At 51.1% G+C, this 26,947-nt stretch overlaps 1 long non-coding RNA gene across 1 annotated transcript in view; it reads right to left on the bottom strand.

The window, feature by feature from the left end:
• Nucleotides 1-26,146, bottom strand: part of LOC138288592 (uncharacterized) — a 55,923-nt gene extending 29,777 nt beyond the window's left edge. The window contains exon 1 of the long non-coding RNA XR_011202479.1: nucleotides 25,956-26,146. This is a non-coding gene — a long non-coding RNA (uncharacterized lncRNA). The remainder of the gene's footprint in view (nucleotides 1-25,955) is intronic.
• Nucleotides 26,147-26,947: the final 801 nt, after the last annotated feature.

Raw genomic sequence — 26,947 nt, 5'->3', positions numbered from 1 at the left:
CCGCAGAGGGTAAAGGAAGGAGTGATAGAGTATGTAAGTGAAAAAAGAGATGTCCATGCAAATGTAAATGTATATACATATGTACAAATATGTTAACTTAAACGACTACAGACTTCCGGGAAGGAGGGAGGGTGCATGTGAATCTGCAGCACAACATGCTACGAACAGATGTACACTGGGTAAGTGACATTTTCCGTTCAATGGCATGTGTAGCGGCATATGCACATGCTACGCATAGACTACAAAGCAGTTTGTCCTCCCAAAAAAGCAGTGGTTAGCCTGTAGGAGTTGAGGTTGTTTGAAATAATGTTCTGAGTACAGCTTGACCTACTGTGGCTTGTTGTGTTGCTAAAACATCTACACAATAGTGTTTAGTAAATGTATGTGGTGTTGACCAAGTAGCTGCTTTACATATTTCAGCCATTGGTATGTTTTCCTAAAAAAGCCATTGTAGCACCTTTTTTCCTTGTGGAATGTGCTTTAGGAGTAACTAAGAGTTGTCTTTTGGCTTTAACGTAGCATAATTGGGTGCATCTTACTATCCATCTTGCTAATCCTTGTTTTGAAACGGGGTTACCAGTATGAGGTTTTTGAAAGGCTACAAACAGTTGTTTAGATTTCCTGAATGGTCTCGTTTTATCTATATAGTACATTAGTGCTCTTTTAATGTCTAATGTATGTAGAGCATACAAGCTGTTTGTATTGGGCATCCCATTGTCCTTGGATGTTGTGATTGTTGAGGTGAGCTCCCCAGCCAATCATTGATGCATCTGTTGTAATTATTGTCTGAGGCACAGGGTCTTTAAAAGGCCGCCCCTTGCTTAGATTTGTGGAATTCCACCACTGAAGTGACATGTATGTTTGGCGGTCTATCAACACTAGATCTTGAAGTTGACCGTGTGCCTGTGACCATTGTTGTGCAAGGCACTATTGTAAGGGCCGCATGTTTAGTCTTGCATGTGGGATGATTGCAATACATAATGCTATCATCCCTAATATTTTCATGACAAATCTGACAGCGTACTGTTGCCCTGTGTGTATCTGTGAGATTATATATTGGAATGCTTGTATTTTTTGCATATTTGGACTTGCTAGTGCCTTTTGAGTATTTAGAATTGCATCTAAATATTGTTGTATTTGCGCAGGTTGTAGTTGCGACTTTTGGTAATTTATTGAGAACCTTAGCGTGTGCAGGATTTGTATTACGCAATGCGCATGGTTTTGACATTCCATATGACTGATTTTATCAGCCAATCGTCTAGATATGGAAAGACATGTAAATGTTGTCTTCTTAGAAAGGCTGCGACTACTGCTAGGCACTTTGTGAATACCCTTGGAGCTGTTGTTATTCTGTAGGGTAACACTTTGAACCAATAGTGCTTTCCTTGAATGACAAACCTGATATATTTTCTGTGCGCCGGGTTGGGTATATGAAAATACGCATCCTTGAGATCTAATGTTACCATGAAATCGTGTTTTTGGAGTAGTGGGATAACATCCTGGAGAGTTACTTTATGAAAGTGTTCTGACAGGATGTAAAGTTTGAGGGTCCTGAGATCTAATACTGGCCTTAGTGTGCCATCCTTTTTGGGAATCAGGAAGTACAGTGAGTAAACTCCTGTCCTTACTTGATTTTGTGGCACTGGTTCTATTGCTTGTTTGAGTAACAGAGATTTGACTTCTTCCTGTAACAGACTGATGTGTTCTGCGGATAGTTTGTGTGGTTTCGGTGGAATGTTTGGGGGAGTTTGTATCAATTCTAGGCAGTAACCATTGCGGATAATTGATAGTACCCAATTGTCTGTGGTAATGTTTTGCCAATTGGTGTGGAACTTTTGTAGTCTTCCTCCCACAGGGGAGGTGTGGAGTAGAAGGGAATGCAACAAGTCACGGTTTAGTGTGTTGTGAGGCTTGTTTAGGTGTTTGATATTTCCCTCTACCTCTGGGGTACTGCCCTCTCTATGTGATCTTAAAACCACCTCGTTGGTATTGAGGTTGGTCGGCTGGTTTTGGCTACTATGTGGATGCCTCTGCAGTTTGAGTCCTAAATCCACCTCTAAACTGAGGTTTCCGAAAGGATCCCCTGTATTGTGTGGTGTATAGTGCACCCATGGCTTTTGATGTGTCTGAATCCTTACGCAATTTTTCAATTGCAGTGTCCACTTCTGGGCCGAAAAGTTGTTTTTTGTTGAACTGCATATTCAACCCCGCTTGTTGGATTTCAGGTATGAACCCCGAGGACCTGAGCCATGCATGCCTCCTGATTTTTACAGCAGTGTTGACGCTCCTGGCAGCTGTGTCTGCTGAGACTAGGGCAGACCTAATCTGATTATTGGTGATGGCTTGCCCTTCCTCCACTATCTGCTGTGCCCTCTTTTGATGTTCCTTGAGGAGATACTGAATTATATCTTTCATCTCATCCCAATGGGCCCTGTCGTATCTAGCCAACAACACCTGTGAGTTGTCCATTCTCCATTGGTTGGCTGCCTGGGATACCACTCTCTTCCCTGCAGAATCAAATTTACTACTCTCTTTGTCTGGTGGGGAGCATCACCTGACAACTGTGAGTTTGCCCTTTTCCTGGAAGCGCTTACCACCACTGAGTCTGGAGGAAGTTACTGAGTTATATAGACAGGATCAGAGGGAGGTGGCTTGTATTTTATTTCTACCCTGGGAATTATTATTCTTGCTTTGACAGGCTCGCTAAATATTTGACCAGCATGTTTTAGCATGCCGGGAGCATAGAGAGCGACTGGTATGTTGTGTGCGTGAAGGAGAGTGTATTAAACAAAAAATCGTCCTCCAACGGTTCAGTGTGCATGGTGACACTATGGTATGCTGCAGCCCTAGCTAGTACTTGATTGTACCCTGTACTATCCTCAGGTGGTGAAGGCTTAGAGGGATAGCAGTCTGGGTCGTTGTCGGGAATGGGATCTGGATACTAAAGATCCCATGGGTCTAAATTATCTTGTTGCGAGAAACAAATGTGATGGTGACTGCATTGGTGTAGGACTGGTAGGAGGAGAGATATGCAGGTGTGGAGAGTGAGGAGGAGAATGAGGAGGAGAAAATTGAGGAGGTGGTCGTCTCTCCTTTGGCTTTGGCACTTTAGCTGGAGGCTGTGTAGTGTCCAATTCCTCCTGAAAGGCTACTTTCCTCTTAGGATTTAAAGGAGGTGCTGTTAATATTCTGCCAGTTTCTTTGTGGATATGAATCCTGGCTTGCCTTTCATCTGTCACTTCAAGTATTGGCTATACTTGGGTGTCCTCCTCAGAAATCTTATGGCTTCTTTGAGTGTCTTAGAAAGTCCATGCTCCTCGGTGTAACCTGCTCTTTTCGTCTCCGAAGGTGGCATTTTCGGTATCAAAAAGGATGGTGTTGTGGATGGTCTCGGCTCCGAAAGTGATTTTTGAAATTTCGACTCCGAAGAGCGGTGTTTGCTCGAGTCGGGCACGGAGCCTTTCGTCAACTCCGATGGTTTCGGAGGAGTGGCCTTTTTCGGTGCTGAACTGGCGGTGTGGTCACCGGGTGTTTTCTTTCGGGTCGAGCCATGGCCTTTCGGCAGTGGCGTACCCAAGGCCTTATATTTCGGTCTTTGTGATGGTACAGGGGCAGGCGTACTCATGTGTTGTCCTGCCGTGACCAGTCCGCCATCCTCAGATTCCTGGTCGGAGTCGGAACCTCGAATGGAGACTGCTGTGTACATGATCTCTTCCTCTTCGACGTCGAGATGTTTGGAGCTTTTGGACGCCATCTCGAGCCTTTGTGCTCTTCTGTCCCAAAGTGTCTTTTTTGATCGGGATTGGCAGGCCTCGCAATTTTCTTCCCGATGATCTGGGGAAAGGCAAAGATTACAGATGAGGTGTTGGTCTGTATAAGGGAATTTGGCGTGGCACCGAGTACAGAATCGGAATGGAGTTCCTTCCATGAGGCTTCCACGCGGTCGGCCCGCCCAGGCCAGAGATGGGCACGCGCACCCCGAAGGGCGAGTAGAGATGTCTGTTCCAACGGTACTGAAGTGTCGATAGAAGATGTAACGCGATCAATACAATACTGACGAAAAATGAATCGTTTTCAAAGTTTTCCGAATCGAACTATCGGAGCGAAAGGAAACACGTCCGAACCCGACGTCGGAAAGAAAACAATCTAACACGGAGTCGATGCCCATGCCCATGCCCAATGGAGCCGAAGAGAAGTCACTAGGCGGCCTTTCCTCTACTCCCTGGCAAATGCACTTGGGAGTGCAGATGAGTTGCACTACACTCACGACGAAGTGGAAGGAGAGAAAGTGTAACAGTGGCTTCCACCCCCAGTAGCCCCTATAAAAGATTAAATAGACAAGAATGGTGATGTTCTGTGCCTAATTTTCCCTTTCTGTGCTGAAGATAAACCTTCCTTCTCTCTGCCTGTAAATACCTGGATGGTCCTTTGGGCCAGCAGAATCATGTTCAGGATCTTCCTCACAGAGCGCAAAAAAATAAATAACTCAAACTGCCTAACCCTCTGCTGTGCATGATGAAATAATGCAGTCTTTCAAGATCCTAAAAGAGGTAGTGGTAAATTCCTGATGGGTATATGGTCTGCTATGGGTTAACATTACCAATTGTTTTGCTTTTGCTCTAAGTACATTGTTTCTAGAGTTGTTTTACAGCCACATGTACTGTTTTTGTCTTAGGATTTGACTAACTGGATAAAAAAAGGAAAATAGTAAATGTAGTTTTTTTTGGCATATTTCTGTTTTTTGAAAGACATGGAAGGAAAAAATAAAATAAAAATCAAAGTTGAGTTTTAAAGCTAGCACATGTGCAGAGATATTCTACCTTTGATGAATATTAAAGAGAATCCCATAGTGAAGAAAGTGAAGAAATTAGACCTCAAAATCACATTTAACATCTACTTCTCTCCAAAACATTCAAAAGGAAATAAAACTTGTTGACACCCTGGCTGTAGCTCTGGCTTCTTAGAAAATAATGTCAAGAAGATGTCACAGGCAGTTTAAGAGTCTCAGTTTATAGCCTTAGGAATATTTTGGTTCACTAATGTGACAAAATGCCTGTCAACAGCAGCTGGCAGTAGAAGCCCACATGTGCCTCACCTAAGCTAGATGAACAAGTTACTTACCTTTGGTAATATTCCTACCGGTGGACACGAACACAAATTCCTCACCTTCTGACAATTCTTCAGGCATAAGATTGGATATAGAAGTTTTCAAGTGGCACTACTGTGCGCCAGTAGGTAGCGTCTTGTGGCTCCACACTGGTGTCGCTCTGCAATGGATGTGACACACTGAACTGCATATAAGCGCCTCAAATGTGTGGTGGAGCCAGCTGCTTACTAGGCTGTACATACCAGAGACGCAGAGCATAACAGCAGATTAGCTTTGGGACTGAATTAGGTGGAAACATGAATTTTTGGGTTCATCGCCAGCTTGTCAGGAAACAATGTCATGTGCAGTGGATTTACAGAGGGATTGCAGCTTACTCACCTGCTGTACCGATGTAACAGCGATAAGGAAAAACTCTTTAGAGTAAGGAGCCACAAAGGACAACTGTGCTACCAATATACATGAATGTGAGGACTGTAGTAAGCTGGGTTCTGGTTGCAGTACTTTCCCCTCCCCCCCCAAACACACACACACACTTTTTTGCCTAGTGTTAGTATGTTTTGGAATACAGTTCACTGGGACCCTGCTAACCAGGACTCCAGTGACCGTGCTCCCGCCCCTAAATTTGGTAGTTTGTTACATTTCACACCCACAATTGCACAACTGGCATACTGGTGTACCCCTGTAAGTCCCTGATATATGGTACCTAGGTACCCAGGGTATTGCTGCACCAGCGGGTCCCCTAAGGGCTACAGCATGTATTATCCCACATATAGGAGCCCATGCAAACTGCGACTGCAGGCCTGCCATTGCAGCCTGCGTGAGAGGGTGTCTGCACCCTTTCACTGCCAAACCTAACCACTGCATTTAGACATTATAAGTCACCCCTCTAGTAGGCCCTTCAGCACGAGGGCAGGGTGCATGTCTCCAAGTGTGAGGGTACCACTACAGACTCCAGGCCTATTCCTGGACTCTAAGGCCTACATGGCAGGGCATAACCACTTTCAGAAGAAAGGAGGCCCGAGTGCGAAGCACCACTTTGTTAGGATAGATGGCAAGGTAGGGCAGCTTAGAAGACAAAGCATTTAGCTCGCTCCCCCTACGTGCAGAGGTAATGGCCACAAGGAGGGTTGTCTTTAATGTCAAAAGACTGATAGGACATAAAGTGGCTCAAAAGGAGCACAAATCATGAAAGTGAGAACCTAATTCAAGTCCCCTTGGGCATGCTGAAAAGTGAAGGAGAAACCATGTGGCTAAGGAACCTACTGACAATAGGAGACTTAAATAAAGAGGGTTGATCAGGTACTCTCAGAAAGGCTGAGATAGCAGACAAATTAGTGAAACCAAGTGCATGCACCCGGTTCACGCAGACTGCAATGGCAGGCCTGCAGAACAATTTGCATGGGCTCCCTATAGGTGCAGAATGACTGCTGCACCCCGTAGGGATCCCCTGGAACCCCAATGACCTGGGTACTTAAGTACCATGTACTAGTGACTTATATGGGGGGACCAGTATGTCAATTTAATCTACAGGCGTACACCGTTTTCATGGAGGGATGTCTGGCTGCCAAGATAACATCACAGACTTAGAGCAGAATGTCGAAAGCTGTCAACTTCCGCTGCTCATCTCCATGCAAGAAGGTGGAGACTGGACAGGTTCAGGTGGAGGACCCTCCCCTGCTGCTGCGACAAAAGATCCTCCTGAAAGGGCAGTCTGATCGAAGGCCATGCTCAATAGCTCAGGATACGAGACTCTTCAAGCCCAGTCCGGAGCCACAAGGATTACTTGGGCTCAGTGGTTATGGATCTTCTTGAGAACTCTAGGGCGAAGTGATATGGAGGGAAAAGCATACAGGAGGCCTGAGCTCCACTCAAGATGAAAAGCATCACCAAGCAAGTGCTGCCTTGAAAACGCCAATGCTCAAAACTGCTGACATTTCATGTTCTATACGGAAATAATCAGATCTAATCAAGGTTCTCCCCACTGTTGAAAGAGACCTTGCCCCCACCTCAGATGGAGATGCCATTCGTGATCGACCAGGCACTGTAGGCTGAATTTGTCAGCTCTGGTGTTCTGAGAACCTGAGAGATATGCCCTGCAGTTCCAGCCATGTCCATAGGCTCAGAGCCTCCTGAGAAAGGGACCACGATCCCACCCTGCTTGTTGCAGTACCACATGGAGGTGGTATTGTCCGTGAACACCTGCACCACATTCCCTTTGAGAGGGGGAAGTAATACAAGCCTGATTGCCCTGAGCTCCAGAAGACTGATGTAGCACCCAGACTCTGCAGGAAACCAGATACCTCTGATCTCCATCTCTCTTATGTGGCTGCCCCATCCCAGCAGTGACGTATTTATCACTACTGTCAGACCTGGTTAGGGAAGGGAGAGGGATCTGACCCAATCGCAGTTTGTTAACCACTATTGCACAGCTTGACTAATCTGGAGGTGTGAGACAACAGTTTGGGGCGAGCCCGCCTTCAACAGCAGTCGTCGAGATAGGGGTAGACTGAGATCACTGACCTGCGCAGATGAGCTGCGACCACTACCATCACTTGCTGAACACCCAAGAGGCACAGGTGAGACCAAAGGGGAGCTTATTGAATTGAAAATGCTCGAGGCCCACCGAGAACCGCAAATAGAGCCTGTGGGCGGGCAGAAGGGAATGTGGGAATAAGCGTCCTGCAAGTCCAATGGTACCATCCAGACTTCTGGGTTCTGGGCAGATAACACCTGAGCTAGAGTGAGCATTATGAACTTCTTCTGGAGAAAGAGATTGAGGGAACAGAGGTATAGGATAAGGCAGAGGCTCTTGTCCTTTTTGGATACCAGAAAGTGGCGTGAATAGCAACAAAATCCTACTTCTGGCACAGGAACCCTCCCTATTGCACCCTTGGCCAAGATAGACAAAACCTCCATGCAGAAAAGTGCCAAGTGATCTTCCATCACGAGATCGGAAGATGGTGGCATGGGCGGAGGGATAGTCTTGAAGGGGAGGGAGTAGCCCCTTCGGACTATTTGCAAAACCCACCTGTCTGACGTGATGGTTTGCCAGCGGGGTAGGTGAGGGTGAATCCTGCTTCTGACTGGTTCCTGATGGGAGTGCATCAGACTAGAAAGAGTTTTGTGGCTACAGTGGGGGCAGACTGCTGACTCCCTGATCCACACAGACACTGGATCCCTCTGCCATGCAGAGGCTGTGCAGCATGCAGGCACAGTGGCTGGAGGGAAGTGGACGTGGTTGGGTGCCCCTTCCGTAGCCACAAAAGGGGCGAAAAGCAGACTGAGGGGGGCAAAGAGCAGCTGCAAGGCCTAGGGAATGGGCTATAGCCCGAGACTCCATAAAGCGCTTGAGCACAGAGTCTCCTCAGTCTCCGAAGAGACTGGTGCCATCAAAGGGCATGTCTTTAAGAGTAGATTTGTCATCCCCTGAATAGCCAGATGTCCTCAACCAAGCGTGGCACCTCAAAGTCGAAACAACCTATCTGCCCAGAGAGTCAGTCATGTCCAGCCCACAATGTATTGTTAACTTAGCTGTGTCTCTCCTGTCCGTAACAGCTTGGGAGAGAATGGCCTAGGCCTCCTCCGGGACCTGTGGCAGAATCTACTCAACTGTGTCCCATAAGGTATGGGTCAAATGGTCCAAAAGGCATGCAATGTTCACAGACAGCAATGCCAGGGTGGAGAAAGAAAATATCATCTTCCCAAGATGATCCAGCCTCTGTGATTCCCTATCCAGGGGAGCGGAGAGGAATGCACCATGTGATGTGGAGGCTTGGATAACAAAGCTCTAAGGGGTAGGGCGTTGGGTCAGAAAAACTGGGTCATTAGGCACAGCCTATGGTGGCGGGCAATCATCCTGTTCACAGGAGCCCCTGTGATGGTTTGGACCAGGTCCCCAACAGGACATCAGTGAGGGCTTCATTGAAGGGCAAAATGGGTTAAGAGGTGGAAGCCCCAGGTTGAAGTACCTTAGTCAGGACCTTAGTCCTGACAGCCACTGAGGGTAGCTTGAGGCCCAAGACCTCGGCCGCCCTCCGCACCACCACTGAATATGAAGCACCCTCATCTGTAGCTATGGTGGGGGGGGAAGCATGCCAGCATCAGGGAAGATGTCTAGACCACTAACATTGCACATTTCCTCAGCCCAGAGGGTCATTAAGCTGGTATTCTTAAGGGTCCTGCGACCCCTTCATACTCTCACCATATTTGTATCCACAGGAATAAGGGTCAGGATCCTCTCTAGGGAGCAAAGTCCCAGTTGAAGTCTGAATTGGCGTCTGTCAATGTCAGTCCAGCTCTGTGTCTGAGTCGGCAATGAGTATGCAGTCGGGAGCATTGACATCAAAACTGTTGTCGGGGAATTTCACGCTGGCACCAGCGATGCCGGTTTGGATCCAGAAGCTAATCTGAGGGTGCCCTTCGGAGTCGGGGTTGGAGCTGCTGGCGCAGAACTGGGCTGGGGGCTCCTGCTGACCCCACAGGACCTGAAGGCACTCCGGCAAGGTCGGTGTGCCCAAAAATGAGGCACATTGCCTCACAAAACTCGCATAATTGGGTAGAGGTGGCTCTGGGTCCCGGGACCTCGGGGAGGTGCAGAGCTGACCCTGAAGTAGGATACAAGGACACAGGCCTAGTGCATCGATGCTCCTTGTCCCGCGTCGCGGCAACTGACAGATGGGGTGAAGTCAAAGAATGTTTCGACTTCTTATTCAAATGTCCCGAAGATCTTGAGTGGGACAATCAGTGAGGGCTCAGCGAGCTGTCTGGTGACCTTCCTCTCGAGCGAGACCAGGAGGGAACCAAAGCACCTGGCCGCCATGAGCCCAGCACTCGGAGCATGACTTCAGGGAGTGATTGGGCTCCAGAGACCACAAGCACACAAGGTGCGTATAAGTCACGAACATCATCCGATGACAGGAGTTGCACGGTTTGAAGACGGTCTTCCGTGACAACATATCGACGTATCAGAAGTCAAACAAGCATTTGCAACACAATAGGTCTTGTATTTTCTTGAGTTAGAGCTATTGGCATTGTAAATTCATAACTGGACTTTGCATGCCATGCAAGTGGTCCACCCTGCCTCATAATTACGTCTTTTCCTGCCATATAAATGAAAATGTTGCTATTTAGCATCCTAATTTAAACCTGCCATGCTAATTCCATTAGAATACTACTTTCACCACCTTACCATCAGAGTTGCTGGCTGGCTAACACAATTTCCCCCAAAACAGACAAGAGAAAGCCAAAGGAAAAATAAACCAGAAGGGCTGCCCCAAACACTTTGGCCCTCATTCTGACCTTGGCGGTCGGCGGAGAGGCGGCGGTCGGACCGCGAACAGACCGGCGGTCCAAAAAATGGCATTCTGACCGCGGCGGTCACCGCCGCGATCGACCGCCACTTTCCCACTCCGACCGCCACGGCGGTCATGACCGATGGGCTGGAGTTTGCGCACTCCGGCCCGGCGGTCGACCCAAGACCGCCAACCGTATCATGACCCTGCTTACCGCCGCGGTTTTTGGCGGTCGGGAACCGCCATGCGAACCATGGCGGTAGGCACTATCGGGGCCAGGGAATTCCTTCCCTGGCACTGATAGGGGTCTCCCCCACCCCCCACTACCCCCCACGAGTCCTCCCCCCACACCCTCCACCCCCCCAGAGGTGGTACGAACCCCCTGCCCCCCCCACCCCGACATGCACGCACCCCCAACATGCACATATGCACACCCCCTACACACACACATACACAACGGGGGCACATACCCGCACACATACATGCCAACATGCGCACCCGCCGAACTACACACATTGCCCATAGGCACAGCAGCACCCCCCGCCCGCATGCACGCACTCACACACCCCCTCTACACACCCCCATGCACGCACACATCACACAACACCCCCCCACCCCCTCCCCTCACAGACGATCAACTTACCTTGTGCGTTGGTCCTCCGGGAGGCGACGGGAGCCATAGGGACGTGACCGCCAACAGAAGACCGCCAACAGAAGACCGCCACACAGAAATGTGGGTCGTAATTCTGGGGGCGGTGTTCTGCTGGCGTGGCGGTGGAGGTTGACCAGTCTCCACTTTCCCGCCGACCGCCAGTGTGGCTGCTGGCGGTTTTCCGGCAGAACGCTCCCAGCGGTCGGAATACGCGCAGCGGCATACCGCCGCGGTCGGCGGTCTTTACCGCGGCGGTAACTCGGCGGTCTTGCGAAAAGACCGCCAAGGTCAGAATGAGGGCCTTTGTGTGTTCTAACAGTCATAGTGAAATAAGGATGTTAAGAAGGCCTGATTCATGGTCATAACTGTAATAAGGAGATATTATTAAAAACATGTACAGTTACCATATACACCTTTATCAGAAATAAACCTTTGGCATTAGACCATAATGCTTGAAACACCATAACAAAAATATCATTTGTAAGAAACATGGTCATGGAACCATATTGTTAGCCCCTAAAGGGCATAACTTCATGAAAAAAAGAGGTTAGAGTAATTTGTGTAAACAAATATTTAATCCCTGAAGGGCATAGTACATTTTCAAGGCTATCATGTCTACTGCAATGATATTACAAACAGGGCTCACAAAACATAATTTTTCTTTTCAGCTGTAAAACAAAAGTTCCAACCATGAGAGAGCTTAAAAAGATAATGAATGGTGGTAGGGGTTATTATTGTGAAGTCCCCACTAACAGTGAGAGAACTGAGATATGATGTAGACGGAGAGCATGCCATGTTGAGCATTTTGGTGGCGGCCCCATTGTCCTAGGAACATCAGAGGCTGAGTTATGAGCAAAAATGTTTTGTAAAAGTAATGCCCTGCACAGTATTACAAGGCAAGTTTCAGTGTGCCACAAATAGTATTATGTTGATATGACTGCAATGCTTAGAACATCCCCTAGAGGACACCACAATGAAAATCGCATTTGTCAGAAACACAGTCATGTAACAATATAGTTAATAAGTATGGAACCCAACCGTGGATTTTGGGAGAAGAGGACCTGAAAAAGAGGGGGACAGAATTCAGTCCACTCAGGAGTGTCCTGGCGGGGCAGGAGCCACTACCCACCCTTCTGTGGATGAAGATCCGGGTCTACGAGTGAAGATGAAGATCAGCTGTGGAGCCCAAGAGCTGCAGGGATGTCCTTGGAGCTGTGCAGATGTCCTATGACGGTCGCCAGGTCGCAGTCGGTCTGTGGTCAGGAGGACCACCAACAAGCCTTGGCAAATCAAGTTGGAGCAAAAGAAGAGTTGCAATGCTGAAGAGGACCAGCAAGGTCCCCAGGACTCGACCCTTGGATGGGAGTCTGGGCTGACCCTCAGCAGCCGGGAGAGCCAGCAGAGACTGTTGCAGCCCCCACAGGCAACCAACTGGCAGCAGGCACAGTAAGTTGCAGTGAGGCCCAGACAGCACACATGGAGTAGAGTCCCACACCGCTGGAGCAGCAGAGGAGAGATTGTCCTTGCTAGGAGGAAGTGCTGGAGCCTGAAGATCCTTTGGACCAGGAGTCAACACGGCCTTGGTTGCTGCAGGAGTCTTGGTGCACAGCGGTACTGTCCTGTAAGGAGAGGCAAGGGCTCACTGTCTCCCAAGTTGGACAGCAGGTAGAGAGGACCAAGAGGACCACTTAGACCCATCACCTGTGTTGGAGATTCTTCCTGGAGCCGGATGGCAGAAGATCCCAGCAGCCGGTCGTCATTGCCTTAGGTGCATGCGGATGTAGCGGAGTGATTCCTTCACTCCAAGGGAGGTTCCTTCTTGCTGCTTTGGTGCAGCTGAAGTCCTGCCGACCCAAGAGGATGCACATCCATGCATGTTGCAATTGCTAAAAGGATCTGGAGAAACAATGTTGCAAGTCGAGGTCATCTCTGGAGTTGCAGGCTTGTTTGGTTCCTGAAGAGTCCAATAGCGACTCCCGTGGCCCGGAGAAGGAGAGGTCGTTGCAGAGGAGTCCTGGTGGAGTCTTGAACGCCTAATCTGGAGACTCCCCTGCCAGGGAGTCCCTAAATTGTCCTAAAAGGGGGATTGGTCAGTCTGCAGGGTGACCACCTAACAGAGGAGGTAACTGACGTCAGTCGCCTGTCCTGGCAAACCAGATGCTCCCACAGGCCTCTGTACATCTTGTTTTCAGGCGGTCAGATTCAAGTGGCCACCTGGAGGAGCTCTGGGCACCACCCCTGGGGTGATGATGGACAGGGGAGTGGGCACTCCCCTTTCCATTGTCCAGTTTCGTGCCAGAGCAGGGACCAGGGGTTCCTGGACTGGTGCAAACCGGTTTATGCAAAGAGGGAGCCAAATATGCCCTTCAAAGCATACCAGTGGCTTGTCCTCCAAGACACCCCAGGAATGCATGAAATCATGCCACCAATACTGGCATTAGTATTGGGTTATGATTCCGACATGTTAGATACCAAACATGCCTAGGTTCAGAGTTACCATTATGTAGCTGGACCACAGGTGGTGGCAGGTACACGGATAAAATGGCTTCCCCACACTTACAATGCCCAGTGCATTGCAACTGGAGTTTGTAGGGGCATCCCTGCTCACGCAGGGGTGCCCTCACACTCAGGCACCTGCACGCTACCCTCTGGGCTAAGAGGGCCCAATGGGATGACTTACAGTGACCTGGTGCAGTGAAAGGGTGCACACACCTTTTCACTCCTGCAGACATAGTTTGCATGGGCTCCAATTGAGTGCATAATACATGCTGCAGCTGTTTGGGGACCCTTGGTGTACCAATGCCCGGGGTACCTAAGTACCATATACCAGGAACTTACAGGGGTACACCAGTATGCCAATTGTGGGGATGTAAAGGGCACAAAAGCAACCACATTTGGAGGAGAGAGCACAATCAATGGAGTCCTGGTTAGCAGGATGCCAGTAAAGACCGTCTTAACACACTGATAAAGAGGCACAAAGTGGGGGTAACCATGCCTAAGAAAGTAACTTTCCTACAGTCTTGCATAATATTGGTGTTGAAATTAGCTTTCTGGAGGCAACTATCTAAGTAGAGACAAAACTAAGAACATCCTCTTGAGGTGGGCAGCATTGACTGTGATGCACTCAGAAAAGAATTCCAGACATTTTAGAAGCATTACACTAACAGTACTGCATATTCTGGATAAGCAGCCACTTGCTTGGGGTATTTGCTTACAATTGGGTTTGTAATGGTGGCATGGTATTTCCTGGATACTTTCTGGATTCTTCTCAGGTTCCAAAGCTCTACAATTTCATGTTTGGATGGTAATTTGATTTGTTCTACAACATGTTGTTCTTTAGTTTTTTTTTTCTAGACGGAAATATTGTGCTTCTATGAAAGAAGTGTTTCTCTCTGACAGAACTGCTCTCAGGTGTTCTGCATTGTCTCCTTGGAGTGACACTTTCCTTTGGGTTGATAAATCTTGGGGGGCTAGGCTCTATTCTTGTGTGTAACCAGTGTCTAGATTAATGGCTTCATAGCATATTAATACCCCTTACTTATTACCACCACTAAACCACATTACCAGCCGAATACTGGTCCATTCTCTTTAGTCACAGTTGGTTTCCTCTGCCACATAGGAAACTCAGTCATCTTCTTTTCTGTGTGGTCCATTTACCATGGCAACAGGAGCAGACACAGTGTTGAGTCTGAACTCAATACGAATAACAAGTGCCAGTCCAAACTAACTGTACTAGAAACTCTGAGATGAGATCTGCACAAAAGCTACACAGCAGCATGACAGGGTTCAAATCCATTACTGAAGGCACGAGAAAACATGGGTGCTCTGGCATCCTGCCTGGACCAGCAAACAGACACATTCTGGATATGTGTTCCATTATTTTACTTGGGGCACGTTTAAAGCTGAAAAACAGAGGAGCTTGCATCATCCAACTCATCCCATGCCAGTAGGGTTCCAATTACGGTCGAAACTCACCTTAAGAAGTCGTTGGGACTACCATCAGTTATCTGTGTATTTGTTAGAATTAGCTGCACTTTTTATTGATTAATTAAATTATGTATTCCTATTTCTAAATTAATGCATTAACTGGGCATTCAAATCAGGTGTTAATTGTGTTACACTATGTCATTTGTTTTTTAATTCAGTTCACTTCTAGAAGTGAGCATTGACTGTTCAGTCTCTATTCAGAGACATTCAAGTGCACACAAACTGTAACTAGGCAATCCCTTTGGAGAACAATGGTAAATGACAGTAAGCATACGGGATATGGCCCTGTAACCTTGTACTCTTCCTTGACCTTAACTAAGCTAGTTTTTAACTCTAGGAGAAAGCCATTTTTTAACATTTTAAAAGGAAATTCCTCTTTTAAATGTTTCAGGATCCGATAGCCAGAGTCCAGCTTTTGGAAAGATTATCGTGAAAATTAAATTAAATTAGAAACCAACTTAATTTTTTTAATGAAAAACTAAAGAACATTAAAAATGATAATTCCACACTGATTGTACAGATGTCACCAGGGAATGACAAAATTGTCAGCACAGACTGAGGTGGTCATTCTGACCTCGGCGGTAAAAGGCGCCTACCGCCGGTCAGAAATCCTCCATAATTCCGCCGCGGTCGCGGTAACCCGCCACGGTCATTCTGACCCGCAGCAGCCAAACCTCCGAAAATCCGACAGCCACAACAGACCGCCAGACCAGCGGACGGCGGAAAAGTGGAGGTCACCAAACCTCCACCGTCATGCCAACAGAAATACGCCCATGCCATTACGACCCACGAATCCACGCGGCGGTCTTTCAAACGCGGTTTACCATTGGCGGTACACACCGCCGCGGTCAGAATACACACAAACGAACAAAACTCAGCCACATTGGCCGATTTGAATTCCACACACCTGATACACATACACACACCACTCCCACACACACAATACAATATAAAACACACACCCACATCACCCACAAACCCCTACGACAAAAAATTCAGAAAGAAGCACTGAGAGACACATCAGCGATCACAGAATACCATCACACAGAGGCACACTACACCATCACCCACACAATATCCACACACAAAACAACACACACCACCACACTCAACACACTTAACTACACATACTCCACCCCACACATCATACACACCACTCCATGGCACCCCAAAGACAGCCCCGCTTCTCAGACGAAGAACTCAGGGTCATGGTGGAGGAAATCGTTCGGGTAGAGCCCCAGCTCTTCGGCACACAGGTCCAATACACCAGCATTGCCCGGAGGACGGAGCTATGGCAGAGGATTGTCGACAGGGTCAACGCTGTGGGACAGCACCCCAGAAATCGGGAAGACATCAGGAAGCGATGGAACGACCTACGGGGGAAGGTGCGTTCCATGGTATCCAGGCACAACATCGCCGTGCAGAAGACTGGCGGAGGACCCCCACCTCAACCCCCACAATTTACAACATGGGAGGAGGAAGTCTTGAACATCCTGCATCCTGACGGCCTCGCAGGAGTCGGCGGAGGAATGGACACTGGTAAGTTGAAGCTTCACTACTGCTTCCCCCCCACCTGCATGCCAAATCATACCCCAACCCTCACCCCCATCCTCGAACCCCACCCTCACCCCCACCCCCATCCTCACCCCCACCCTCACCCTCACCCCCACCACCATCCTCACCCCCACCACCATCCTCACCCCCACCCCCAGCACACCTATTCCCTGCCAATGTCTCACCATCACAACCCACACATCCCAAAACCTAGGCCTGCATGCGTCCACTAAGCATGGACACCCATCACCAAAGCATGCCCAATGCATATACACATCCCCCCCACAAGCCACCCTCACCAAAGCCCCCACACACGAATGCCAGCACTTGGGGACACGGGAACCCACAGATACACCCATATGCCACACATTGAAACTATAACCATACCTCTATACCCCTGCAGGACCCGACCGTCAACACACCGCCACGGAGGGCCCAGAATTCTCCACACCCCCCACCCAAGAGGCCGTCAGCGATGACAGCAGCTCTGTCGACCTGGACACCGATGACCAGCCCGGACCATCGGGGACCTCTGGACAGTCGGTTCCCCTCACACAGGCCCAGGCCACTACAGACCCAAACCCCTCTGGGAACACCAGCACAGCTCCCACCCAGCGGGCCCATGCCTCTGTCTCCAGGGCGCGTCAATCTGCGGTGTGTCTACCACTACAGGGCACCCAGGATAACCCACCACCCCAACAACAACAGGGACCTGGGGGCAGTGGTAGTGGGCACACCGGCCAGGGGGCAGAGGCCCAGGGAAACAGGGCAACTCGGAGGGCAGCTGTGCGACAGGGGGGGGACGGGCCCAGGGAACCCACTCTCCACGAGGCCCTCACCACCATCATGGGAGCATACAACCGCTCCCAGGAGACGATGGCGACGGTACTGGCCCGGTTCCAGGAGATCCAGGTACTGCAGGAGGAACACTATCGGGGGTACAGGTAGGACATCAGAGCCCTCACCTCCACCCTGGTTACCATGGTAGGGCTGCTGCAGGACCTCATCAACACCAGGACGGACACTCAACAACAACAAAGGGCCCCTGCCACTAGCCTGGACCAAGAACAGCCAACCACCTCCGCCGGCGCTAGTGGACAGGAGGCCCCCGCACAACAGCAGCCCACCAGACCCCCACCTCCTGCAGGAGAAGAACCACCCCGCAAGAGGGCCCTGAGATCTCGCAAGAAGACAGAGTAGGATGTCAAGACCCCCGCCAGCAAAGGATACCACCTGATGTCATCCCACTGTCCCACATTGTCACCCTGTCCATCCTTGAACTGCCCATGCTCCATCTCTCCACAGGCCTCTGGACAATGCACCTGTGTGACTGTTACTCTGGACTCTGCTATGGACATTCCTTCACCATAGCCCCCACCCACTTGAAACCACCCATCCCATTTTGAGCACTGAAATAAACACCCATTTAGCACAAAACTATCTGGAGTCTGGCTGTGATTTCAAAATATTGTAATTGACATGACAGTGCAAATATGTCCTTGTACATAGTGAAGTCAACAAACAGCTGCCACAAAGCTGTAGTCGATGGGGAAACGAAGCACAGGACTCGTAGTGGGGACCCCAGATCTGAAATAGGGAGGGAAAAGCCACAACTCAGTCATCATACACTGGGGCAAATAGACAGGCAGCAGAGATGCAGGAGAGTAGTTCACATTCACTAAATTATGTTTGAATTGTTACCTGTGTCCTATTGGAAGTACTGTTCAATGATTCTGTCCCTGTTGTCTGTTTCAGCCCCGTCGTCTTCCTCCTCGTCACTCTCCACAGGTTCCACAGCTGCCACTACACCACCGTCTCGACCATCCTCCTGCAGGAAAGGCACCTGGCGGCGCAAAGCCAGGTTGTGAAGCATGCAGCAGGCCACGATGATGTGACACACCTTCTTAGGTGAGTACATTAGGGATCCACCTGTCATGCAGGCACCTAAACCTGGCCTTTAGGAGGCCAAAGGTGCGTTCGATCACCCTCCTAGTACGCCCATGGGCCTCATTGTACCGTTCCTCTGCCCTGGTCCGGGGATTCCTTACTGGGGTCAGTAGCCACGACAGGTTGGGGTACCCAGAGTCCCCCAATAGCCATACACGGTGTCTCTCTAGCTGTTCAATCACGTAAGGGATGCTGCTATTCCTCAGGATGTAGGCGTCATGCACTGACCCAGGGAACTTGGCATTTACATGCGAGATGTTCTGGTCAGCCAAACACACCACCTGGATGTTCATGGAATGGTAACTTTTTCTGTTAGTGTACACCTGCTCCCTGTCTCTTGGGGGAACCAAAGCCACATGGGTCCCATCAATGGCACCAATGACGTTGGGAATATGTCCAAGGGCGTAGAAATCACCCTTCACTGTAGCCAATTCGCCCACCTCAGGGAAAATGATGTAGCTCCTCACGTATTTCATCAGGGCAGACAACACTCTGGATAACACCTTCGAAAACATGGGCTGAGACATCCCAGAAGCAATTCCCACTGTTGTCTGAAATGACCCACTTGCCAGGAAATGGAGTACTGACAGGACCTGCACCAGAGGGGGAATCCCTGTGGGTTGGCGGATGGGGGACATCAGGTCGGGCTCCAGCTGGGCACACAGTTCCTGTATAGTGGCATGGTCAAGCCGGTAGGTCAGGATAATGTGGCGTTCTTCCATTGCCGACAGGTCCACCAGCGGTCGGTACACGCGAGGATTCATCCGTCTCCTCGCCAAACCCAGCGGACGGTGCCTAGGAAGGACAACATGGAGCACAGAGTCAAGCAACCCACAGGTACGTACTCACAGCTTGCACAGTAAACGATTCTCTATGCAGTGAATGGCGTGTCTGAGTGGCTATGCAAGGCCTAGGCCTGTGTGACGCAGTTGAAATTGAGCCATGTGGACCCTCGAAATGGCGGCTGCCTGACCTGTGAAGTGTGACAATGGGATGTGAGGTCAATGCGCTGGCGTGGCACACCGCGGCGGTCGGCGGTCGAAGACCGCGGCGCGAAGCCGCATTGGTTAACATTGAAGCCTATGGGTTTCAGGAGCCAATGGCGAAGGGCGCCGGCGGTGGCGGTACGCCCCGCCGCGGTACGCACCGCCGCGGACGTGACCGCCATTTCCTATCTACTTATCCACTTGCGACTTGAACTTTCACAGGAGAGGACCTATACTGCAAGTGTTGCTGTGACCTCGGTCTGGAAGGGACAATGGCTGCTGCGACTGGGGAAAGGGCCCCTGCCTTCACTGGAGAGGAGTTGGAGAAACTTGTGGATGGGGTCCTCCCCCAGTATGCGCTACTCTACGGTTCTCCAGACCAACAAGTGAGTTTAATTCAATATGGATTTGGGGCCACTGGCTGGCTTGGGGGCCTGGCGGGGGGCCTGGCGGGGATGGGGGGCATGTTGGGCCTGGCGGGGGGCCTGGCGGGGGGCCTGGCGGGGATGGGGGGCGTTGGGCCACTGGCAACGAAAATGCAGACAAACTTGAACGTGTTATTTCTCCCTCCCTGTACGTGTCACATAGGTCCGCGCCCATGAGAAGATCGGGATTTGGCGTGCCATCGCCAAGGAAGTCCGGACCCTGGGGGTCCACCATCGACGGGGCACCCACTGCCGCAAGAGGTGGGAGGACATCCGCCGCGGGACCAAGAAGACCGCCGAGTCTCTTCTGGGGATGGCCTCCCAACGTAGGCGGGGTGCCTGCCGTCAACTGACCCCCCTGATGTTCCGGATCCTGGCGGTGGCCTACCCTGATTTGGATGGGCGCGTGAGGGCAGCACAGCAGACACAAGGGGGTGAGTACAAGCATCATCTACTCTGTTGTCGCGCAGTGGAGGTGTCTATGTGGGGGAGGAGGGCTGTGGGTCCCCCTAGGCCAGGGCGATATCTGTAGGCTGGGCACCCCCGTAAGCCCCTGTGTCCCCAGCCACCACCCTCAGTAGTGTGTCAGTACAGCCATCCCTGGGCCGTGTCATCCATGGGTGCACTTGTCAACTCTAGGCGTGTAGGGCATGTTCCACGGAATGCGTAGCGGACCCCAAGTGCGCAACTTAGTGCAGGGGGCATCTGTGTCTGTCATGTCCGCTAACTGTACCGGTGATCCATGTACTCAAAATCTCTTTATTTCTCTCTCCCCCCCCCCTTTTTGTTTGTCTTTCTGTGCTTGTGTGCATCAGCATCATCAGGCGGAGGAGAAGTGGCATCGGGGCAGGAGGGAGCTGCATCTCACATGGCCCAGGAGGGCCATGCCACAGAGTCTGACTGGACCAGTGAGACGGAGGGCGAGGGGAGCTCCACAACGGGGATGACTGGAGCCTGCAGCGACACGGACACGTCCTCGGAAGGGAGCTCCCTTGCGGGGGTGGCACCATCCGTGCCCCCCGCCATTACAGGTACAGCCGCCACCCAGCGCACCATCTCCGCCCTCCCAGCAGCCCCTCAGCGTTCGCCCCGTGCCCGGTCTGCCAGGAAGCCGGGCATCTCCTTCGCCCTAGGCACCTCAGGCCCTGCCCCTGTTACCCCCGCTGCCCTCAGTGAGGAGGTCATTGACCTCCTCCGAACGCTCATTGTTGGGCAGACTACCCTTTTGAATGCCATCCAGGGGGTGGAGAGGGAGGTTTATCGCAGCAATGCGTACCTGGAGGGCATTCATTCGGGTCAGGCTGCCCATCAGCGATCGTTCCAGGCTCTGGCCTCAGCACTGACGGCAGCCATTGTCCCTGTCTCCTGCCTCCCTCTACTAACTCCCTCCTCCCAGTCTCCTGTTCCTCTGCCTGTCCCACCCACACCATCAGACCAGCCTGCACACACCTCAACACCCAAGAGCCGCTCATCCAAACATAAGCACCACAGATCACGCAGACATTCACACAAGCAACATTCCGATGCAGACATGCCAACAGTCACTACCACCTCTGTGACCCCCACCTCCTCGTCTCCCTCCTCCCTCCCTGTGACGTCTACACTCACACCTTCATTCACCTCACCATCAGCCAGTGTTTCCATCACCAGCATACCCTCCACTCCAGTCCGCACACGTGCAGTCACCACCCCCACTGCCATTTACACGTCCCCTGTGTCCTCTCCCACTGTGTCTGTCACCCCCTCTTCCACACCACACAAACGCAGCCACCCACCCACCCAACAGCCATCCACCTCACGACAGCCTCCCGCTCCTGCACCTGCACCCAAAGACAGCAAACTTGTCTCGCCTACAACCACATCCTCTCCCTCCACTCCCATACCCACTGTACCTACCACTCTCCATTGTCCCAAGAAAATCTATCTCTCTACTGCTACCTTCTTTCCTGACCCTGAGCCCCCCCCCCTCCTTCTCGTCGGGGTAAAAAGAGCACCTCAGCCACCACCAGCCCTGCAGCCCCCTTGACAAGGGTGCAGGGGTATTGGAGCCCACCAGCCCGCAGGTCTGGATCTTCGCCCAGCAGCAAGGGGACAGCCAGACCACCCCCTGGGAAGAGGAGCAGAAGGCAGAAGGGCCGCCGCCGGAGCCCGGATTCGATATCCCCCCAGGACACTAGCCAGCCACCGTCAACAGCCACAGCTCCAAAGGGAGGAAAGGGCCACAGACTCCCGACTAAGGAGGGCAAGGGCAGCAAGGCGGAGAAGTCAGGCAGCAGGCCTGCTGCCCATGGAGGACCCGTCACAGCTGCCCAGGAGGAGCCCGCAACCCCCATAGCCGCTGCCCCGGGAGGAACCGGCACAGCTGCCCCGGGAGAGCCCACCACCCCCATAGCCGCTGCCCAGGGAGGACCCAGCCCAGCTGGCCAGGAGGGCCCCACCACCCACAGCCCAGGTGGGCATTGAAGGAGCACCATCCCCGCTGCCCAGGAGGGCACCACCAGGCAATGAGCAGTTGGCCATAGAATGGCCGCCGTCTCCAGTACCGCTCCGCTGGGGACCGCCGTCTCAAGAACCGCTGAACTGGGCCCTTCAAGGCAAGAACCGCTGAACTGGGCCCCGCCGTCTCCAGCACCGCTCCGCTGGGGACCGCCGTCTCAAGAACCGCTGAACTGGGCCCTTCAAGGCAAGAACCGCTGAACTGGGCCCCGCCGTCTCCAGCACCGCTCCGCTGGAGACCGCCGTCTCAAGAACCGCTGAACTGGGCCCTTCAAGGCAAGAACCGCTGAACTGGGCCCCGCCGTCTCCAGCACCCGCTCCGCTGGGGACCGCCGTCTCAAGAACCGCTGAACTGGGCCCTTCAAGGCAAGAACCGCTGAACTGGGCCCCGCCGTCTCCAGCACCGCTCCGCTGGGGACCGCCGTCTCAAGAACCGCTGAACTGGGCCCTTCAAGGCAAGAACCGCTGAACTGGGCCCTTCAAGGCAAGAACCGCTGAACTGGGCCCCGCCGTCTCCAGCACCGCTCCGCTGGGCACTGCCGTCTCAAGAACCGCTGAACTGGGCCCTTCAAGGCAAGAACCGCTGAACTGGGCCCCGCCGTCTCCAGCACCGCTCCGCTGGGGACCGCCGTCTCAAGAACCGCTGAACTGGGCCCTTCAAGGCAAGAACCGCTGAACTGGGCCCTTCAAGGCAAGAACCGCTGAACTGGGCCCCGCCGTCTCCAGCACCGCTCCGCTGGGGACCGCCGTCTCAAGAACCGCTGAACTGGGCCCTTCAAGGCAAGAACCGCTGAACTGGGCCCCGCCGTCTCCAGCACCGCTCCGCTGGGGACCGCCGTCTCAAGAACCGCTGAACTGGGCCCTTCAAGGCAAGAACCGCTGAACTGGGCCCTTCAAGGCAAGAACCGCTGAACTGGGCCCCGCCGTCTCCAGCACCGCTCCGCTGGGGACCGCCGTCTCAAGAACCGCTGAACTGGGCCTTTCAAGGCAAGAACCGCTGAACTGGGCCCTTCAAGGCAAGAACCGCTGAACTGGGCCCTTCAAGGCAAGAACCGCTGAGCTGGGCCCTACAAGGCAAGAACCGCTTAACTGGGCCCTTCCAGGCAGGAACCGCTGGCCCTTTGGCAGACGTGGCAGGGCAGGATCTGTCTCGGGCAGGGCTGCAGGATGTCCTCTGGCCAACATGCCTCCTCCAGTGGCAGTGGAGTCTGTTATGGACTGTTTGGACTGTGGCTTTGCTCTCCCCAGGATGGCCCAGTGGGCAGGCCACCCACTGTATGGACTGTATGGACTGTGGCTTTGCTCTCCCCAGGATGGCCCAGTGGGCAGGCCACCCACTGTATGGACTGTATGGACTGTGGCTTTGCTCTCCCCAGGATGGCCCAGTGGGCAGGCCACCCACTGTATGGACTGTATGGACTGTGGCTTTGCTCTCCCCAGGATGGCCCAGTGGGCAGGCCACCCACTGTATGGACTGTTTGGACTGTGGCTTTGCTCTCCCCAGGATGGCCCAGTGGGCAGGCCACCCACTGTATGGACTGTATGGACTGTGGCTTTGCTCTCCCCAGGATGGCCCAGTGGGCAGGCCACCCACTGTATGGACTGTTTGGACTGTGGCTTTGCTCTCCCCAGGATGGCCCAGTGGGCAGGCCACCCACTGTATGGACTGTTTGGACTGTGGCTTTGCTCTCCCCAGGATGGGCCAGTGGTCATGGAGTCCCCTCGTGGATCTTGCGTCGTGTACTCAAGTGGCTGAGGTGCCCCCCCTTCCCTTCCCCCTGAGGTGCCTGTCCTTTTTTCTTTCTGATGCCCCTGCAGTGTTCTCTCCGTGGAGTTCTTGTCGTGGGACTGGGCCTTGCCCCTTTGCTCAGGACCCCTGTGGTCCACGGACAGTGGTTGGACTACATTTAGTAGCTGTATATATTTTGTACATAGTTTATTTATTTATTTGGATTACTGCTGTCCATTTTTCAATATATCTGCCCGTTTGAGATCTCTTCTTTTGGTCTTTGCATTATTTCGGAAGGGGGGGGTTTGTGGGTTGTGACAGTGATCTGTGGGAATGCATTGATGTGTGTGTTGTAGTGGGTGTGGGTGGGTGGGTGTGTGCCGGTAATCTTTTCCCTCCCCTGTGTCGTAGGTGCAGTACTCACCGATGTCTTCCGCGCCGCCGGGCGTGCTCCTGGTACAGGAGCAGGTATAGGAGTGCGGGGATGACCTGCAACTCGGGTTCCATACTGCCGGAATCTCGCGTGGTGTATGTGGAGGTGAGCGTTTTCCCGTTCGTAGTCTGTTTCCGCCGTGTTTTTATCGGCGGTGCTCCCGCCCCGGAAAAGGTGGCGGATTGGTGGGTCGTGATAGGGTGGGCGGTACATTGTCTGCCGCCTGGCTGTTGGCGGTGACCGCCGCGCTGTTTGTTTGTTCCGCCGTGGCGGTCGGAGTGTTAATGCGGCGGGCTGTGTTGGCGGTTCCCGCCAGGGTCAGAATTGCATATTTGGGACCGCCGGCCTGTTGGCGGGTTGGCCGCCGCTTTATCACCGACCGCCAGGGTCAGAATGAGGGCCTGAGTGTTTTATGTCTTGTACATTTAGACTCAAACTTGAAAGCACTAAGTTAATGATTTAAGGAATACTCTGACAATTAAGTGTGCATTATCAAGGTCTGGTCAGAGGACTTCAGCTCCGCCAATCGAACCATACATTAAAGTAAGGTTTTGCTTGCCTAGTCTGACTAGCTCATAAATGACACTGTTACTGCAATTGTAAACTCTGTTCATAGTCCAATGGCAGTGGCTCGAGAAAAGCCAAAAGTGTCGGAAGTAGCAATACTGTAGAATAGAAGTGAGAAGCTTAAAAGGAAGCGATGCTCTGTTACTAGCAAGCATGCATGCCTTCAGTGCCAAGGTTCATTCAAATCATTGCATGGATACAAACCTATCCAGCATGGAGACAATTTCAAAATAGCCACCATATTAAACACAACCTATGCTATCAAATCCAAAAACTACATTTCCAAGGAAAATGTGATTAACTGACCCTCCCTCTATTTTCCAAACGACCATCCATTCAGACAAAATGCTACCAACCAAAACAAAGAAGTATGGCAGTCAGTCAGAGATTGCAAATGACCCAAAAGATTAAACTTTTTCCTTCATTTGATTCCAATTCTAAATTACTCAAAGACAAACCTTTGCTGCAACACCACAGCTTTGACACAGTTTATTAACAAACTCACCTACACAATGAAGATGATTTTAGAAACGAATGACTTCACAAGCATTCCTTCATATGCTCAATCAATTCCAATTAAGAACAGAAAATTCTGAAAAAATTGGAAGCCTTTAGTTGATTACCAAATGATTACCTGCCATACTTACCACTGATATCTGCAGATTGTGTGTGATGGCAATACCATAACCAAGGACTTGCAGTATTTGCTGAGGAATTGATAAAACTAAAGCGGTTAATGTTAACAAGACAAGAAGCTCAAAAAAACCTCTAAGCTACCCACCTACATCAACAGTGCCGATATTCTCTTTCTCGGTCACGCTCTCTGTCCCTATCTCTTTCTCGATCCCGGTGCCACTCACGTTCTCGGCTTCTCTCACGGTAGTAGTCTTCATGACGATCTCGACTTCTGGATTTGTGACTTCTGCTCTTCTCTCTTGATCTGCTGTGGTCCCTTTCTCTTGATCGTTCACGCCTCCTAAATGAGATCAGAAAATTATTATTATTCAAAAAAACAATCAACTGATAAAATGCAGAGTACTTGGAAATATATCATGACTTGTATTAGAAGCTAGAGCAATAGCTTAAAAAGAAGTTATTCTGCAGAAGGAATCGAAGAAACCAGTGCCATCTCTGGTAACTTCATTCTGTGATTCTGAAAAACTCTGAAGTCTGCAGAACAGAAATGTACTAATGCCCATGTAAACAATGTTGCAGTAGTTAAGAACAGACACTTACAACCAACCTATTGTTCAGAACTCGGATAGGAACATTCCCAAGTGGTTTACACAACTGGAATTTGCATGAAAAGATAGGGCTGGGCATTTGAAGATTAGAGACCACTGTAACTAAGACCAGAAAATTGTTTCACACAGCTGCATTTCCCACCACTGCCTAGTACATCAGACTTTTGAGATTTAGCGTCAGAGAGTGCCCACCCATCCACTGCTTTATGTACACAATACATTGCTAATGTTTCTAATTAGGCATGCAATGGGGAATGTCACTGGAAACAGACACTTGGAACCCAACGGAGAAATTGAGGGTGATACAATGATTACATAAATGCTTAACAAGATAGGGGAGAGGGAGATGATGAACAGACCCAACGTCATTCTGAGCGCGGCTAGGATGTGAAAGTGTTAGTTACCTGTACCTAAAGTTCTCATAGATTCACATGTTTGAATCATACCGTCGTCAAGCTGGGAGTCCCATAGTGAATATAATGAGCAGTATGTTAAACATGCACAGAAAGGCTTTAAGAATCACAACAGT

The sequence above is a fragment of the Pleurodeles waltl genome, chromosome 4_1 (genome assembly GCF_031143425.1).
Source record: "Pleurodeles waltl isolate 20211129_DDA chromosome 4_1, aPleWal1.hap1.20221129, whole genome shotgun sequence".
Taxonomy (NCBI): Eukaryota; Metazoa; Chordata; class Amphibia; order Caudata; family Salamandridae; genus Pleurodeles; species Pleurodeles waltl.
Note: the sequence above shows the minus strand (reverse complement) of the source record. Positions and strands in the feature narration are given on the sequence as shown.